The following is a 5,279-nucleotide window of genomic DNA, read 5'->3' on the forward strand; positions in this document are numbered from 1 at the left end:
GTCCCTCAGACTGGTTTAACTGAGACATGTCCCTAAGACTGGTTTTACTGAGACATGTCCCTCAGACTGGTTTAATTGAGACATGTCCCTCAGACTGGTTTAACTGAAACATGTCCCACAGACTGGTTTAACTGAGACATGTCCCTAAGACTTGTTTTACTGAGACATGTCCCCCAGGCTGGTTTAACTGAGACATGTCCCTCAGACTGGTTTAACTGAGGCATGTCCCTAAGACTGGTTTAACTGAGACATGTCCCTCACACTGGTTTAACTGAGACATGTCCCTGAGACCGATTTCACTGAGACATGTCCCTCAGACTGGTTTCACTGAGACATGTCCAACAGACTGGTTTTACTTGGGACATGTCCCACAGACTGGTTTACTGAGACATGTCCCTCAAACCAGTTTTACTTGGGACATGTCCCAAAGACTGGTTTTACTGAGACATGTCCCACAGACTGGTTTAACTGAGACATGTCCATCAGAGTGGTTTAACTGAGACATGTCCCTCAGACTGGTTTTACTGAGACAAGTAAGTGGGACAGGTTTAAGTGGAACAGGTTTAAGTGAGACAGGTTTAAGTGGAACAGGTTTAAGTAGAACAGGTTAAAGTGGGACAGGTTTAAGTAAAACAGGTTTAAGTGGGACAGGTCTATGTGGGACAGGTTTAAGTGGAACAGGTTAAAGTGGGACAGGTTTAAGTGGGATAGGTTTAAGTGGAACAGGTTTAAGGGGGACAGGTTTAAATAGAACAGGTTTAAGTGGGACAGGTTTAAGTAGAACAGGTCTATGTGGGACAGGTTAAAGTGGAACAGGTTTAAGTAGAACAGGTTAAAGTGGGACAGGTTTAAGTAGAACAGGTTTTAGTAGAACAGGTTAAAGTGGGACAGGTTTAAGTAGAACAGGTTTTAGTAGAACAGGTTTAAGTGGGACAGGTCTAAGTGGAACAGCTTAAAGTGGGACAGGTTTAAGTGGGACAGGTTTAAGTAGAACAGGTCTATGTGGAACAGGTTAAAGTGGGACAGGTTAAAGTGGGACAGGTTTAAGCAGAACAGGTCTATGTGGAACAGGTTTAAGTGGGACAGGTTTAAGAAGAACAGGTCTATGTGGGACAGGTTTAAGTGGGACAGGTCTATGTGGGACAGGTTCAAGTGGGACAGGTTAAAGTGGGACAGGTTAAAGTTGGACAGGTTTAAGTGGAACAGGTTTAAGTGGGACAGGTTTAAGTAGAACAGGTTAAAGTGGGACAGGTCTATGTGTGACAGGTCTATGTGGGACAGGTTTAAGTGGGACAGGTCTATGTGGGACAGGTTTAAGTGGGACAGGTTTAAGTAGAACAGGTTTAAGTGGAACAGGTTTAAGTGGGACAGGTTTAAGTACAACACGTTAAAGTGGGACAGGTCTATGTGGGACAGGTTTAAGTAGAACAGGTTAAAGTGGGGCCGGTCTATGTGGGACAGGTTTAAGTAGAACACGTTAAAGTGGGACAGGACTATGTGGGACAGGTTTAACTAGCAGACGTTAAAGTGGGACAGGTCTATGTGGGACAGGTTTAAGTGGGACAGGTTTCAGTAGAACAGGTTTAAGTGGGACAGGTCTATGTGGGACAGGTTTAAGTAGAACAGTTTTAAGTGGGACAGGTCTATGTGGGACAGGTTTAAGTGGGACAGGTTTAAGTAGAACAGGTTTAAGTGGGACAGGTCTATGTGGGACAGGTTTAATTCGGACAGGTTTAAGTGGGACAGGTTTCAGTAGAATAGGTTTAAGTGGGACAGGTCTATTTGGGACAGGTTTAATTCGGACAGGTTTAAGTCGGACAGGTTTAAGTAGAACAGGTTTAAGTAGAACAGGTTTAAGTGGGACAGGTTTAAGCAGAACAGGTTTAAGTAGAACAGGTTTAAGCAGAACAGGTTTAAGTAGAACAGGTTTAAGTGAGACAGGTCTATGTGGGACAGGTTTAAGTGGGACAGGATTAAGTGGGACAGGTTAAAGTGGAACAGGTTTAAGTGGAACAGGTTTAAGTAGAACAGGTTAAAGTGGGACAGGTTAAAGTAGAACACGTTAAAGTGGGACAGGACTATGTGGGACAGGTTTAAGTAGAACAGGTTTAAGTGGGACAGGTCTATGTGGGACAGGTTTAATTCGGACAGGTTAAAGTGGGACAGGTTTAAGTAGAACAGGTTTAAGTGAGACAGGTCTATGTGGGACAGGTTTAAGTGGGACAGGTTAAAGTGGAACAGGTTTAAGTAGAACAGGTTTAAGTGGGACAGGTTTAAGTGGAACAGGTTTAAGTAGAACAGGTTTAAGTGGGACAGGTTTAAGTAGAACAGGTTTAAGTAAGACAGGTCTATGTGGGACAGGTTTAAGTGGGACAGGATTAAGTGGGACAGGTTTAAGTAGAACAGGTTTAAGTAGAACAGGTTTAAGTGGGACAGGTTTAAGTGGAACAGGTTTAAGTAGAACAGGTTAAAGTGGAACAGGTTTACGTAGAACAGGTTAAAGTGGGACAGGTTAAAGTGGGACAGGTTTAAGTGGGACAGGTTAAAGTGGGACAGGTTAAAGTGGGACAGGTTTAAGCGGAACAGGTTTAAGTGGAACAGGTTTAAGTAGAACAGGTTAAAGTGGAACAGGTTTAAGTAGAACAGGTTAAAGTGGGACAGTTTTAAGTGGGACAGGTTAAAGTGGGACAGGTTTAAGTGGAACAGGTTTAAGTAGAACAGGTTAAAGTGGGACAGGTTTAAGTGGGCCAGGTTTAAGTGGGATAGGTTTAAGTGGGTTCAGGTCTATGTGTGACAGGTTTTACCTCCTGCAGAGGTTTGGACTCATCGTCATCATCATCATCATCATCATCATCATCACTGAGGTCAGATGGCTGTGTCTGATTGGCTGAGCAGGGGGAGCGTCCCGAGGTGGGGCAAGGTAAAGATGGAGGAGGGGAGTTTTCTCCTAACCTCCACCCTCCCTCATCCTCGTCAGAGTCCTGGTCGTCATGGTAATGCTGAGACAGAGTCCCGGTGGGTGGAGAGCCCAGGACAGACTGGGGTCTGCAGCTGGGACTGTTGTTTAGCTCGATGGTAGTTAGCTCCTTCTCACCGTGGCTAACTGCTAAGTTAGCATTAATGCTATACTGATTAGCGTCGTTAGCATCTGGGCTCTGAGCCTGTCTGACTGCAGCCTCCATGGCCTCTTCCACTGCTGCCTGCGCTAACACACTGATAGCATCTTCACTAGTATCACTAGCATCGCCATCACTAGCCTGGCTACTGGGCTCATCATCGCTGACATCATCATCACTGACCTCGTGTTTATGTGCTAGACTATTAGCCTGGTTAGCATCATTAGCATTAATACTGTCATCATTACTAGCCCATTCCTCTGTGACATCATCAGCATGCATCATACATGCCCCTGGTGGAGGGGGCGGGGGGTTGCTAGGCAGGGGGCCCACAAGATTTCCCGTTGCTACCTGAGGCTGGTCCGCCATTGGCAGGTCTTGGTCACATGGCTCTGTCATCAGGAACACCGTCTCCACCTTCTCTGACGTCTGAAACAGGAAGTAAAGAGAAAAAGGACAAATGAATCAGGACTGCAGGTGTTAGGAGGCAGAGCTACAGCTCAGCGACCACTCACAGTTTCATTCAGTCAACTCGTTTATCCACTAATGTTCAGGTACAGTCACTTTACTGCTGATCAACGTCTGCAACAGTTATTGTCGGCAACAATGGGAAAGATGGCGCCCGTGATGGCAAGCCGTCCACCTCGCTCCTCCTGTTGTCTCACTATATTGTTTGCTGCTGTCCTGTTTCTGCTGTTTTACGCCTGCCAACATGTGTCTGCTCTGCTGGTTTATGATCGCCTAGCTCTCTTCAAAATCAGAGCCTCGTTTGAGACTCTATTGCCGTCAGATCGCTCAATGTCTGACCAGCAAGCAATTTCCCCTGTGCTGGCGGATATCCCCGATCACCTACGCCGACTGCCCTGTGTTTCATCCTGAAGGGAGCGCTTCCAGAGGACGCGCCCCGCCTCCAGGCAGTACCACCAGCGGCTCTCTTGCCTCCTTTCCCGGAAAAAGCGCCTCAGAAGACGGGGAAAACGTGGCGGTGTGCTCGTCAGACTCAATGCTTACCTGTCGGCCTCTTCCTCTCCCCCGATTGGCCTGCGCTTGGGACCTACTCCTCCTGCCCGGCTCTCGATCTGGTGATGGGTCTGCCCCGTCTTTCCGGAGCTGTCGCCTCTGCTCTCACCGGTAGCTGGACCCTCTGCCCCTGCTCTGCTGTCGGCCTCGCGCCGGCGTCGGGAACGCGGCGTTCAGCACGGCTATCTCCGCCCGCTGAGATGCGCTGCAACATCAGCTAGTCCGGAGCGAAACCTCAGCATGGCCCTGCTTAATGCTAGGTCAGTAGTTAATAAAACTTCCCTGTTGAATGACTTCTTCAGCTCCCGCAAACTGGATGTTATGTTCGTGACGGAAACTTGGATCCCTGCTGGTGACGATACCCCGTTTTCGGAACTCCTTCCTCCAAGCTGCTCTTTCTTTAGCTCACCCCGCTCCTCGGGCATAGCCTCTGTATTCAAATCCAATCTCCAGTGCCGTCTGTCCCAGCCTGTGCCAAGCTATTAAAGCTTTGAATTGCAGCTTTTTGAATTTATCACCAATATGTCACCTCCCGTCCTTTGTGTCACTGTATATCGTCCACCAAAATACAACAAAGACTTTATAAATGACTTTGCGGACTTCCTGTCTGGGATCGTAGTGAAATACGACCACATTCTAATTTCTGGTGACTTTAACATCCACGTATGTTGCGAATCCCGTCCTCTGGCCAGGGAATTTTTAAACCTGAAAAGGGGCATACTTTAGACCTTGTCCTGTCCTATGGTTTGTCTGTCTCTGTCAATGAAATCTGCGCAACAGCATGTATATCCGACCACCTACCCGTGCTGTTCACCTTATCTCTGCCGGGCTCGGCTGATAAACCTACTGCCCCTGCGCGCAGCCGGCGCGCTATAACCCCCATGACTGCAACACAGTTTTCTGCTGCTTTTACTGACTCCCCGCTATGTACACTAGATGAAAAATGTTCTTTTAGCGCTAACAACATATTGTCTCTTTTCAACTCCACATGCACTGAGATCATGGACACTGTTGCTCCTCTCAGGTTAAAGCGCACTAAACCATCTAGTCAGCCATGGTTAAATGAATCGACACGCGCCCTCAGACGCGCATGTAGACGCGCTGAGAGAAAATGCAAGAAAGATAAGCTCCTTGTTTCCCGAC

The sequence above is a fragment of the Epinephelus moara genome, chromosome 11 (genome assembly GCF_006386435.1).
Source record: "Epinephelus moara isolate mb chromosome 11, YSFRI_EMoa_1.0, whole genome shotgun sequence".
NCBI classification, from domain to species: Eukaryota; Metazoa; Chordata; class Actinopteri; order Perciformes; family Serranidae; genus Epinephelus; species Epinephelus moara.